Source organism: Neomonachus schauinslandi, chromosome 5 (genome assembly GCF_002201575.2).
Source record: "Neomonachus schauinslandi chromosome 5, ASM220157v2, whole genome shotgun sequence".
Classification (NCBI taxonomy): Eukaryota; Metazoa; Chordata; class Mammalia; order Carnivora; family Phocidae; genus Neomonachus; species Neomonachus schauinslandi.
In genome coordinates this window covers 43,041,764-43,056,719 of record NC_058407.1, presented here as the reverse complement: position 1 = coordinate 43,056,719, position 14,956 = coordinate 43,041,764, and the positions used below count along the sequence as shown (strand labels likewise).

At 38.2% G+C, this 14,956-nt stretch overlaps 1 pseudogene; it reads left to right on the top strand.

Annotated features, from left to right (window-relative positions):
- Positions 1-14,718, top strand: part of LOC110570498 — a 34,019-nt pseudogene extending 19,301 nt beyond the window's left edge.
- Positions 14,719-14,956: the final 238 nt, after the last annotated feature.

Below are 14,956 nucleotides of genomic sequence, written 5' to 3'. Positions count from 1 at the left end.
CTCACAGGCTTCTCTCCAAGGCATCCACCACTCATGAATGAAACACCTTACCAGAAATCTAAATGAAGTTTCCAAGTGCTGGTTCCTATTACTTGTTGGAGATACTCCTGAAAGAGATGTCCGAAAACTAAGGAAAGAAAAAATAAGTAAATAGAAAATGATACTGAAATAAAACAAAACAGGAAGTCTGCTTTTTTTTTTTTTCCTCCCAGAAAAAGTAAGTTGTTTCCACAGCTGGAGGCTAAAAAGAGCTGCATTATCTATAGCCCATTAAATGGAGATCAGTCCTTAATATTTTACTCATGTACACACTTCATTTTGATGCAATTTTCCTGTATAACCAGCCAGAATCATTTGCAGGATATTTAACAAAAATGATGGAAATACTCAGCTGCATCTGTTCATCATTTGGCTAGCCATATTTTTGCATAAATTTAACATGGGCGTAAGCCACCACCATTATTTTCCTCATCCTTTTACTTCACTGTTCAAATCTGCAAGCCAAAGTTTATTATTATTCAGGTAGCCAATCACATTACCATCCCGCAATCAAGTCAAAAGCAGCACAGCAAAATTGAGGAGATGTTGTTTGCTAAAACTGCAGGCACGTACAATACTTCCATGAGGCAACAACCGGTGGTTGTTGCAATGACAAACAGCTTTAATAATGAAAATAGACTCTTGGTTTTACCTACACAGATGCAGTTTAATTTTCTTCTTCCTTATTAGAATCCTCACTAGCTCTCCTCCTCCACCCTGCCCCCAGTTATAAGAATGAGTTGGCAAACACCACAACAGTTCTATTCATTCTCAGTTTAATATACACTTTCTCATATACACAAAGGGGTGAAATGGTTTCTAAAAACATTGGCTGGTAATGATGACAGTAGAATCTAATTCCCTCATGTGCTCACTTAATACTTATCTCTCTGCTGGAGAGTGTAATAAGGTTGTCAGGATTATTGAAGTTGACAGAGCACCAAGCTCAGATTAATTACATCATAGAATTCAGAAGGAATTAGAAAAAGCAACAATACTGCTTCTGGCAAGTGCATATATTTTTTTATGGTTCTCTAAGGACTCTCAGTATAATATAATACAAATGAGTGAAGGGTGGCTAATGTAATTGATTTGTAGGTTTTGTGATACATGTTCTGAAAGATCAGTTATTCTGAAAGTAAGAAATTACCACCACAAATTCAAAGAAAATACTCAGAGTGGAATGTCTTAAATAAGGGAGGAGTAATTAAAGGGTAAGTGAAGGGTACTAATATATATGAGTCTCCTATTAAGTTCCAGAAAATTTGTATTCACTGCAATATTTAATCCTTACAAACAGGGTAAATAGGTATTGTCCTTTAAAAATGGAAACTGAAGCTGAAATACACTTTCCCAAAATCTCATATCTAGTGGGTGGTCAAGTAGCATTTGAATTTATTACCCAGATTTCAATCTCTTTCTTCTTCAGCATAGGTAGTACCAAGGCACGGCTCTTGAAAAATTGCCATGTGAGATGAAGAAAAATTTACATAGGAAAAACTCATACGATATTAATAAATAAATACATATTGAATGCCTTTTTTAAACAATGCTAAGGACTTATTTATTTGATTAAAATACAAGAAGCTTTAGAATTCAGTGAGTCACTTATAATTAGCTTTTAAAATCTAAAATATTTAAAAAATCATACAGGGCAGCCTACACCACTACACTCATCAAAAACTGGGTACATACCACTGTTGCAGGTTGTAAACCTAAAATACACCAGGATAAAGAATGAAACACAATGAAAAAAGTTTCTGGGCAGCTAAAACAGATATTACAAAGCAATTGCTCCTCAGTTCATGCAACAGACTTGCAACCAGGTGTTCTATGGGACTACTCCTATTGTCTAGATGGAGAGGGATTGACTGAGGCTGCAAAGTCGAGGGCAAAGGGTAAAAAGCGCAGCGCGGCACTCTAAAGAGGGCTCACCCGTTCCAGACAACTTACTAAGATAAGAGGTGGCCAAGCTGGTCATTATCAGTACCTGTGCAAAGTCTGCAGGTGGGGAAAAAGAAGCCTAGAGATTTATTAGAGATAGAAGCTGCTATGGCATTTCCTCCCCTCCCTTTCCCAGGAAGGCAGGCTCCTCCTCCACACTTTAAAAAAGTGAGGGCCGCCTCTAAGATGACTCATAGAGTTTGGAGTTGTCAGCCATGAAAGAGACACAGCTGAGCTGCAGAAACTTGTAGGGACAGAATGAACATGTTGAGAAAATACTTCTAAGTATGTGTTTGGAAGGGAAGAAAAAATCAGGTATCTGACCTTCTCTAGAAAAGGTCTCAACTCAAAACCTGGCTGACTGAACCTATAATGGAAGACAGGGCAAGTGGAAGGGCAAAAGTGTTAGCAGATCTGAACTTCCCCTGTTTTGTGGAACAAGAATTTGTAAGTTTTCCAGTGGCCCAGAAGGAAACTCTGGAGGGCACCCAAGAATGCTTCCCAGGGCAAGGGAAGTTCCCCTTATCTATAAAGCCAGGGCATGGGGGTGATGTGAGATCTTCTAGGAAATAAATCCCCCACAAAAAGAAATGGTGTTGGAATTCAAAGAAGTTGCTAATATGGTGTAGGAAATATGTCAATTATGGCCACCTGCCAAAACCACAGAGAGAGAGAGAGAGAAACACAATAGGAAATTGTTGGATAGAGCTGAGAGAAGAGGCATTTGGAATAGAGCAAACTAAAAGACCAAATTCCAGCCCCCCACACCCACCCCTTCCTCTCTGCTGGGCCTATAGCATATGGTCAGACCTCAAAGGATGAGAAGGGAAAGCTTTACATTGAATGCAAAACTAAAATATTGATTTACATTGGATCAGATATTTTAATATCTGAAAGTGACCCCTAAATTAGAGTATATCCCCGAAACGCCACCCAAGGGCAGAAAGGGGACTTTAAGAGGCTGTGATTAAGGCAATGAGAAGACAAAATAAAGCTGTGTCTATACCAGCCCATTGCATAAATGGGTTGCACATGCACAGAAGAGCCCCCTTGGGCTTACAGGGACAGAATATTTACTCTGACTTTGCAAAGAAATGTATCGTTTCTGCAGTATTTATCATTTTTTCGAATATGGCTACGTTAGCCAGCAGGGGAATGGTTGTTCCTAGCTGGTATGTTGGCAACAGTGAGCAGCGATAGCTGCCCGCCTCAGAGCAGGGAAGAAAACAGCAACGCTGGAAGAGGCCGACTCAAGACTGCAGAATCAGATCAGTAGTCCCCATTTTCCACTGGGGCAGACCTCCCAGCAGCCCCTCTCAAAGCCCACCCTCCTTCCCTGAAACACACACACTCAAGTGGCTTCTGAGAAGGTGATTCAATAGGTCTACAGGAAGCCCCAGAATCTTTAGTGACTCCCAAAGTGATTTTGCCCAGATTTTGCCAATTTTGAAGAAAAACAAATTGTGTTAGAACCCTCCGGTTAATGGTATTAGTAATGATGTTCTTATGTCCCATCTATTTCCAAATTTAGTATCTTATAACCAGGCATAAGAAAAGCATAAGACATTTTAAATGATTTCCATTCAAAATTAATTTTAAGAGTTTGCTGCTTATAGATGCATATCTTTAGCTTGTCAGAAAACCCAGTTAGTGGATCAGAATGATGTGTTTCCTATATGTATTAAGTAGCCAAGATTTTCCTGGGTGAATATATTAAGTGCCATATAATGGAGTCATGAAATTAAAACCGGGGAGATTCAAGGTAAGACAGATATGCCGGGCTGGCAGAACGTTTTCAGGAGCTCAGATTTAATTCCTGGGCCTAAAGACTAAGTAAATGAAGACATTTGTAAATGTTAACCAGCACAGAACACAGTGCAAAACTAATTCAAAGGAGAAGTAATTGCCCATCTAGTCCTGAGGGTGGGTAAAATTATTGTGAAAAAGAATTTTGGACATTTTGCTCTCAGCATGCTCCTGCAAAGGGAGGACAAGCTGAGGAAATGGCTGGGTTTATTTATGAGATTGCTTAAAGGATACATTACACAGAAGATAAACCGGAGAAATTGCATGGTTGTGGTTGCCCATATACAATCAAATGCTCTGCACAATTGATGTATCCAATAAAATCATGAGATGCTACATAGACTGTACAAAATAGCAGAATGAGGGCATTTTGCTTGGAAGATGTCCAGGAGAGAGTATATGAAATAATTTATTGTATTGCCTAAACCCTGAAATCAGAGATGTCTGAGGAAAAAATATAGAGAGAGAAGAAAAACCACTAATAGCAAATCACGGAAGCCTTAAAGCCCTTACCCACAAGAGGGTTGCAATTTTTGTTCACTGAGGATTCCTGTTTCAGAGTACTTTAGTACACAGGGAATATTCAAAAAGTTGACTGAGGCTGAATATTAGGAAAATCATTCCCTCAACTTCGTAAATTAAACTCAATTCACTAAAACAAGTAGATAAATTGACAACTTAATAAATACATGTGGGGTGAAGTGAGTGCTTGCTTCTTTTTAGGATTCCTTTCCATAACATAGAAAATGAAGGTTATTTAAATGTCCTGAGGCATCACTGCCTTTGTAAGCCAGTGTTATTCACATATAGGTAAAATTAAAGAGAAGATTGGGTGCCTGGGTGGCTCAGTGGTTAGGCCTCTGCCTTCGGCTCAGGTCATGATCTCAGGGTCCTGGGTTTGAGCTCCGCATCGGGCTCCTTGCTCAGTGGGGAGCCTGTTTCTCCCTCTCCCTCTGCCTGCCGCTCGCCCTGCTTGTGAGTGCTCTCTCTTTGTCAAATAAATAAAATAAAGAGAAGATGAAATTTATTACTATGCCTACTACAAACTTTCATTGGAGCTAACCCATGCAGTCTTTTTATTATTCCTACTTCATCTGTCAAGAAATGATCTTAATTTACTTTGTTGACTGTTTGCCCCTTCTGGGTAAATTTTCCTGAAGATTAAAATATCCTAAAAAATCTTCTTCTCTCTGATCCGTTTATGTTCCTTTTGATGTGACCTCTTTTGCCTTTTGCCTCATATTATATTTTAGTTCCTTTACACAAATACATATTTAATATTCTCTGTGTCCATACATAGAGCTGGTTCACCTGCTAGCATTTACTTGGCCATCTGCAAATAGCTTCACGCATATTGTCCCTCTGAGCGGTGTCCAGACATTCCTTCTCCTGCCGAGAGATGTTTATGGCAACATCCCTGTACTTCATCCCTGAAAATAGGCCATAGTTTTAGAAATAGAAGAGCCAATCAGTCCTCCTTGGAGTTTCTTTTCTAGGGAAATTCAAACTCCAAAACATCCAGAGCTTCACAACTGGCTCAGATTCTGCTTCATTCTTAGTGTCCACAGTTCTTTCTACACACTCTGTGATGGTGGTGATTGTTTTCATTCCTCGCTGCTTGGAGCCCAACCAGGAAGACACTCCAATTCATTTTAGGTTAAAAACCACCTAAGATCCTATTCCATGGGTGGGTCATAATTCATATTTACAGGTCTAAACAGGGGAGCAGGCAGTTGACTCTAGCGCTTTCAGACATTGGTATTAAAACACCATTGCTGCACTCAACATTTCTGTAGACATCATTGCATACATGTTCTCATATATGTATTAAATAAATTCCTAAAACTGCAATATGATTTTAAATGTTAAAAAATTAAAGAATAAGATTCAGTTAAAAAATTAAAGAGTGATGTGTCATTTACTTCCATTTTTCTCAATTACCCTAAAAATAACATATTTTGAGACTCTATTTTCCAACACTTTTTCTCACATTGTTCTCTACCTACTGTTCCACTTATCATTTATAAAATTGTATTGGAATAGTTTATATTCTTCTCTATCCATTCTTCTGGACCAGTGCTGTCCAATAGTACTCTCTGAAGATGGAAATATTCATATGATGCCCAATAAGAGAGGCACTAGCCACATAAAGCTACGAAACACTTGAAGTAAATATGTCTAGTGTAATAGAGGAACTGAACTTTACATTTTATTTAATACTAACTAATTTAAATTTAAAATGTGTTTGGTGGCTCCCTTTTGGACAGCACAGTTCTACTCTTTGGGTCCTTGAGGGTAGCAACTTTGTCTTTCATTTCTTTATGACCAGCACCTAAAATAGCACAGTCTGGAATCTGCTGTGGTAACACATCAACCTCAATGTATCAGTATTTTTATATTACAAAGTATATTTCTTGCTCATCATACATGTCCAGTGTGAATTGGTGGGAGCTGTGATCCCTACCATTATTCAAGGTCCCAGGCCAATGGAAATTCCAACACCTTGTAGCTGCATTTGGAATACAAGACCTCTGAGCTTCCCATAGTGTGATCAAGCGTGCATGGAAATTTAAACCCCCTCTTCTATGCTTTGCTAAAAACCTACTGGTTAGGACAAGTCACATGGATTCCCTTGAATACCAGTTGGTAGGGAAAAGTGGGGGAATATGTTACTATTAAATGATGAGTAATTATCTCAGCCACATAAAGTGTCTGGCACATAATACTCTATGAATGCTGCTTGAATGCTGAATAAGGGAATATTGTGATTGACAGACAGGAGAAGAGCATTGCAGAGAAATGAAAAAGCAATGACACTGAAGTGGGAAAATAAAAAGAGCCTATTCTGTGAAAATTGGTAAGTATAAATTTGAGGCAGATAGATAAAAATGGTGGATGCTAGGTCAAGAAGTTTAAAATATACTTGGAAAATAACCACAAATGGATGGTGTGCTCTGGGTCATCAAATCATCAGACCTTTAAAAACATTTTTAAATTAAGCTTGATATTACATTAGAAAGGAAGAGGGTCTTCTTTTTCCAAGACAGCAAAATAGAGAATATGGATGAAAATTTAAGAGAAATTTTGAGAGATCCAACAAATGTGTGAGTGAAGATGGAAAAATATGAGTGGCACAACAACTAACATATTGTCCCATATAATATTCCAGACACTGTCTAGACACTTTACATCTATTGATTCATTAAACCCCACAAGAAACATATGTGATATATACTATAAACTCTCCCCAGCTTAGGGATGAGGAAACTAAAGTTTTAACAGGGCAGTTAAGGAATTTACCACAAGTCGTATAGCACGTAAGTGGTGATTTCTTTGGTCTATAAAGCAAGAGGTATGGAATCTACTAAGAAAAGAATGAGGATTTGCAGAACTGTAGAAAATGCCTGAAGAGTCACCCTAAGGAATATAATAAGTCAGTAAGCCCTCTTAGGTTTAGTAAGAGCTATGTCGTGTCACTCCAATTTTCTACCACAAAATCAGTAATTGGGTAAAGCTATTCAACAAAGATAAAAGGAAATCCTAAGCAAAAATATAGCTGAGGTAACTATTGTTTTGTTCAGCTGGGGTTGATTCCTTGTAGAAATTTCAATGCCCCATCTCTCTGGCTACTTTTTACTTACAACTTAAGTGAGGAGAAACTCCACAGGAGAATGCATCAGAGGTAACAATATATCCAGGCCTTATTTACTTTTGTTGACTAGTTGCTCTAATTGGTTGCTATTTTTAGCAGTGTTGATTTTAAAAAGTTGATGGGGAAAGAAATTGGCTTATTTAGATGTCAAGCCATTTATTTGTATCTTACTTGTCAGTATGTGGGGTTCAAAAACTATTTGTTCACCATTGTCGTGCATATTTGGAAGTTGAGGGTGTGTTCCATATATGAAAGTGCATAAATTCTGCTATTTTTAAGATCAAATGTATTTTCCCTTTTAATTATTGCTAATATTTATTCATATCAGTTTTTATAAAAAAACATTTCTGAGGCAAATAAAATGCTAGTTACAGGAAAGATACAGGCCCTTGGTCATACCATTTTGTTGCTCTACAAAATCAGTGAGGACTCAGGAAAAAAAAAACCCGTCTCTGGCAGTGCAAACTCACGGTTGCACATCGATTATTTGCCAGGTGGCTACCGCTGAGAACAAATGACATCTGTAGAAAATCAAATAAGGCAAGGCAACAACTTTGAAAGTGCCATCTGAGTTTTCATTCATTTCCTAATGTCATGCTTTTCAAATTGCATCACGTTCTCATTTTTGCTCTCTGTTGTTACTTTGGAAAGAGAAAGCAAAAATTAAACTACATTTTGAAATGTGACCTCAATTAAGAAAAGAAGTTGTCATTGTCCTTGTGGTAAGCATCACTATTTATCAATGTATTTGATTCTATTTAGGGAGGCACTAAAGAAAGATATGTTCAGGAACACTCAAGGGTCTTTGTTGCTCCCACAGAGAGAGTTCTCTCCCATTTTCTGTAGTCTTCACAATGTCCACGAACCTCATAAATGTATATGCAAATGAAAAAAATGAATACGTGCATTTTTTCTGCAAGAGGACCTATCATGCTAAGATATTGTTTCTAAAATCAGCTAAGATTACTTGCTATCTTTAAACAAAATTATTTTCTTACTCTTCTATCCCATTTTCCCCTTCCATAAGCAGATTCAGCTCAAGGAAAATGGTTAGTCACAGTGGTCAGTCTCTTTTTAGGAGAACCAACAGAAACCCTTGATTAACTAGGAAAATTCCAGTTACATTCCATCATATCTACCTGATACTTGAGAACCAGGAAAATTACCCAATAGGGCATTAATTATCACAAGGAGACACTGATTTTCAAGACTTGCTTTTAAAAGATTCATGTTCAGAAAAAATCAAAATCATGTTCACAGTTCACATATTTGTGTGTGTTGAGTGGTCTGGGGAGGCAAATCTGGAAGATGGGAAGGAAGAAAGCTGGAAGAAAAAAATATGGGTAGAGGGGGACAGGGAGAGATACAGTTGCATAGTTTTACTAAGGGAAGACACAATGTAGAATAAATTTTTACAGAGCGATTAATATATATTTTAATATATTTATTGAGGTATAATTTACATACAAAATCGTCATTCTTTTTAAGGGTACAGTTGATGAGTTTTGACAAATGTGTGTAGTAGTATAACTACCAACACAATCAAAATATAATACATTTATCTTCATCACCCAAAAAATTTCCCTCATGTCCCTTATCTGCCCATACCCAGGCCCTGGCAAAAATGATTCATTTTTTTTAAGATTTTATTTTTAAGTAATCTGTATACCCAACGTGGGGCTCAAACCTACAATCCCAAGATCAGGAGTCGCATATTCCACTGACTGAGCCAACCAGGTGCCCCAGAAATGATTCACTTTCTGATTTACGATATTGCCTTTTCAAAATGTCACATGAAGGGAACCATACAGTGTCTAGTCCTTTTTGTCTGACTATGTTACTGTTAACATAATGCCTTTGCAATTCATCCATGTTATAAGATGTATTAGCAGCCCATTCCTTTTATCGCTGAGTATTATTCTATTGTATGAATTCTCCACAGCGTGTCGACCCGTTTTTCAGTTGATAGACATCTGAGTTGTTTCCAGTTTGGGTCTATTATGAATACAACTGCTTGAACCACTCACTGAGTACAGGTCTTTTTATGGACATTTGTTTTCATTTCTATGAGGTAAATACATATCTACAATAGAATTCCTGGGTCTCCACTATATGTTTAACTTTATAGGTAACTCTGAAAGTCTTTTCCAAAATAGCTTACCATTTTGCATCCCCAACAGTGATGGTTAGCATCCTAGTATCTTTCCTAACATTTGGTATTGTCCGTTGTTGTTTTGTTTTTTTTTTAAGCCATTTTAATGGATTTGCAGTGGTAACTTATTAACTGCCATTTTAATCTGCATTTCATATTAAGTAATAATGTTGAGCATCTTTATATTATTTATTGACCTAATTATTTTTTGTGAAGAACCTGCCCAGTTTTTTTGCTTATTTGTCAAATTGTTGTCTTTTTACTATTGAATTGAGGTTTTTAAAATACACATATTTCAGATACAAGTTCCTTATTCAGTATTTGTTTTACAAATATCTTTTCCTAGACTTCTTAGAAACAATTCAGAAAAAGAAGAAAAAAGGGAAGGAGTTAACTTACTGATTTCCAGGTTTGCTATAAAGCTATAATAATCAAAAGGGTATGACATTGGTATAAGGTTGAACATATAGAACAATGGAACTAACTAGGAACTATTATAAATTTACACTTATAAAACAACTTTACATACATCATCTTTTATCTAATTTAACCCTCAATTTTTCTTTTCACAGCAGGAGTATATTATACATCTTTGTAATTCTTCAATCATCAAAATGAACAAAATTTCCATAGGTTGTGTTTCATTGTCTCATAAGATAAACTTTTTTTTTGAGTATTTTTATTTTCCTTTTATTGTGAAACTTCCACTTAGCCATAATGCACATTCCCCTTCTGACTTGTAACAGACGTCATATATTGTTAGGCTTCTATAAATTTCTTATTCTAAAGAGGCTTTATCTCCAAGACTGTGTCCCTTTTTAACCTAACTATAATTGTTCTACAGTCCATAAAGCTATAATTGTTCTACAGTCCACATAATATTATCTTAGAGTTCTTGGTGAAGTACATTCAAGGCTCTTCAACCTCATACTCAGGAAGAGAAATTGGGCAGAACTTTCACTGTACCCAGGTCAGCCTAAACAAATATCTGTTTTAACCCTCCTCTTAAATTTTCCTTCCTAAAGTAGTCTAAGAAGTACAGGAATTCAATCGGGGGTGGGGGGAAATTCCAGCCATAAATTTCCCCTTTGTGATTCCTTCCTATTGGACACAAGATCTCTTGTTATAATCCTGGAAATGCCTACCATCTAAAATGAAGCCAGGTGTGTTTAAGGAAAGCTCTCTGGTTTGCAGGTCCTCCTGCCTCTAGCAAAGACAAAAGGCATTCCTCCTTAGTCAATCTTCACTGACAAGGGCTCTGCACTAGGATTTGAGACTAGAACCTCACTCGAGTACTTCACTTGGGCAGGTGGTGTCCAAATTTTCCCAGAAACTTAACCGGAAATAAACTCCTATGTTAACAAATTCCACATAATCCCCTAGCACTGTCTTCATAACTATAATATTTATAGCCTTGGGAAATTGAAAGAGTATTAGAGAAAGAACCCTGAGGACTTTGAGTGCACAGAGGGCCTGGCAAATTGTGGGGTTCTCAGTCAAGAGTGAGGGCTTGGGGCGCCTGGGTGGCTCAGTCCTTAAGCGTCTGCCTTCAACTCGGGTCATGGTCCCAGGTTTCTGGGATCGAGCCCCGCATCGGGCTCCCTGCTCGGCGGGAAGCCTGCTTCTCCCTCTCCCACTCCCCCTGCTTGTGTTCCCTCTCTCGCTGTGTCTCTCTCTGTCAAATAAATAAATAAAATCTTAAAAAAAAAAAAAAAGAGTGAGGGCTCAAGTAGCAACTGAAAAGGCAAGCGGAGGAGCTATTTATGGCCTCTCTTTACCACTTGACTCTAGCCAAAGGCAACGCAGCTGCAACACAGATTTTGTAGAAAAATTCAATGAAGCAGTGGCATAAGACAAAAGAAATATTGTTTCAGTAATAAAATTCTTCACTAACTGATAAAGTTGTCTCTAGCTTTTCTGTGAATCCTGGTGAAACCAAGGAATATTGAAAAATGCATTACTTTTAGCTTTCTCACCCTACTTTTCCCATCCGTACTCATTTTTCAACCAGGCAATCACTTCATTCATCCACTCAGTATACATTTATTGAGTTCCAGGTACAATTGTTTGCCTCTGAAATACTGAAATTAGAAGAAGCTCCCTCAAGGTGTTCACAATTGCTTTAGAGACAAGTGGACAGAAAGACCTGGTCTAGTGTGAAAATGAATAGCACGGAGTGTTTGGGGAGTGCAGAGGAGAGATTGAATTACAGACACAAAAACCTACATCCAATAGTGCAAATTCCTATGTTGGAACTCAAGACGCAACTTTTCAAGACAGCCTTTGTTCAACCCTGTCTTCTAAGAAGAGCCCTTAGTCATGTATTTGGGAAACCCAGTTTTTGTGGACTTCAAATTTTGGAAGGTGGTGATGGGACATTAAGAACTCTCCTGGCTACCTCTTGCAGAATTTAGGAATATTATTATATACAGGGTTTGCAATTACTATCTCCGGTGCCCTTATACTAAGTACTGGACGAAATTATAAAACCCACAAAACTCTGTCTCCTAAGAAATAAATAATTTCAAGAATGAGAACAACTAAAAGAAGCCGTGAATCTCTACATGTTTCACAAAAATGTATATTCAAAATAATTTTAATTTTATTATTAGAAGTAAAATGTATACAATATAATGGAGCATTTGCTCTGGACTATTTCACCAAGTTGCTTAAATTTAGATATTAATTGTGAATAAGGTTATTAATAATGACCTAAGGTATCTCTTGGTGATGAAAAAATATATTTGAAATTAGGCAATACCTTAATCATATTTAAAAAGTTCTTTCTTACTGATTAAATCAATGTAGATTAAGAGGGACATTACTCTTTTTTTTTTTAAGATTTTATTTATTTACTCGAGAGAGAGAGAATGAGAGACAGATAGCAAGAGAGGGAAGAGGGTCAGAGGGAGAAGCAGACCCCTCGCTGAGCAGGGAGCCCAATGTGGGACTCGATCCCGGGACTCCAGGATCATGACCTGAGCTGAAGGCAGTCGCTTAACCAACGGAGCCACCCAGGCGCCCAAGAGGGACATTACTCTTAATGTGCTTTCCATGAATATGAAAAGATCCTAGAAATACAAGACATTCATAAAAATTAGTAAATGTTCTGAGGATCTAGTAAATAATACCCATCCCCAATTTAATCAAAGATTCTAAGATTTGTTTTTTTTAATAACTTGAATGTTTAGAAATGGAAAGTTCTATACAACCAAATTTTTACTTTCAGAACCCTGACTTTTAATCTCCGTTATTATTTATATATTTTTATTTCACAATAAAAAATTTGGTTTTGAACTATGCTAATTTCTGAACTGAATCTTTCACATGACAATTTATACTATAAGATGCTACCAAATAATATTCACAAATCACACATTTAATCTAGGATTAAGTCTCTGTCTTAATCAAAAGCATAAATATCTCCTGTTCTCAAAAGATCCAAGTCCCATTTTCTTAAACTTGCTTCCCAGGTCTTCATGATTTGGACCCAAACCCCTTTAAGAGCTCTGTCTCTTGTGAATACTTCATGTACTACACTCTCCAGAAAAATAGAACATCTTATTATTCCCCAAGTATAGTATGAATTTTCTTCCGCTGTGCTCTTGACTTTGTCTTTTCTTAAGTATTTTATCAATACCTGTCTATTAAAATCCTACCAATTTTTTAATCTAAAAAAATGTTTTTACTTTTCAATGATTGCATAAGTATCTTTAGACAGGAATCATTTTATAAAATACTCTTACTATGCTCATTTTAATACATGGTTTAATATTCTAAGTAGTTTGTGGATCAGTGAAAGAAGAAAATGTTTTTTTCAAACATAGGAATTTAATTTGAAATCTGCTACCATTTAGCAGATCAGTTAAGAATGTGTTCTGGAGTAAAAGTAAATGGGTTTGTATTTTGGGTCCATCACTTTCTAACTGTCTTTGGAAAGTTATTTTTCTGTGCTCCAGTTGTCCATCTTGAAATGGGTTTAACACCAATCCAGACCTCATAGGGTTGGTGTAAAAATTAAATTAATGAGTGCAGTTAGCATGCTTAGTAGAGTGTCAGCATATTTTAAACAATGAATAAAACTTAATGAATGATTAAGTGGAAGATAAAATACTTGTAAATAAGTTTTCCTGAGCATGTTCTACTTTTAGGTATATATGGGGCCTTTGCTTAAATTATTTTCTGTTAGTCAAAACCATTATCATATTATCAACCCAATTTGACTAAGAATCAGATTTTTAAGTCTCCCTTACAGCCTGCCAGCCATGAACTCGAGCAGTTAACAAGGGGCCCTCCAAATGGGCTCTTGGTGGAGGTCAAGAACTGGCTCCTGTCCAAATGTGATCCTCAGAAGGAGGTGGAGCTCCAAAGCTAGATAGAGGGACTCATAGGCCTCAGTATCAGGCCCAACTTCCAGAAGGTTCTGAAAGATAGAATTATCTTGTGCACACTCATGAATAAGCTGCAGCCAGGCTCAGTCCCCAAGATCAACCGCTCCATGCAGAACTGGCATCAGCTGGAAGACCTGTCCACCTTCATCAAGGCCATGGTCAACTACAGCATGAACTCCATGGACCTATGGTGTCTTTTCTTGCCCTGACCGCGAAGACCAAGACAAAGGGGCTGCAGCGTGGCTTGAAGATCGACGTCAGATACAGAAGCAAGAACACAACTTCGATGATGCCACCATGCAGGCAGGCCAGTGCTCACTGGGCTCCAGATGGGCACCAACACATGTGCCAGCCAGTTGAGCATGACGACTTATGGCACAAGAAGGCGTCTATACAACCCCGAGAACCATGTCCTGCTACCCATGGACCACTCAACCATCGGCCTCCAGATAGTCACGAACAAGAGTGCCAGGCAGATGGGCATGACGGCACATCTACGATACCAAGCTGGGGACTGACAAGTGTGACAACTCCTCGTGTCCCTGCAGATGGGCTACACACAGGGAGCCAACCACAGTGGCCAGGTCTTTGGCTCGGGCCGGCAGATGTATGACCCCAAGTACTGCCCTCAAGGCCCAGTGGCAGATGGGGCTTCAGTGGGTGCAGGTGACTGCCCAGGTCTGGGGAAGGCCCCAGAGTGCACCCCCTACCACTAGGAGGAGGCACACTACTAGGCGCCTGAGCCAGGTGTCTCCCCACTTCACCCTGTGTGCTTTTTGGGTTCTGTTTTTGTCTTGTTTTTCTCCTTTTCTCCTTGTCTGAGTGGTGCCAGTTGAGGGTCTGTGAGGAAGGGATAAAGGCACATGCAGAAGCGTGTGGCGTGGGGGTTCCCGCCAGGGCACATCCAGGCAGCAAATTTCCCAGCAGGATTAGGGCTGAGCCGTGGGGGTTTCGGGGAAGAAACCTGGGCAG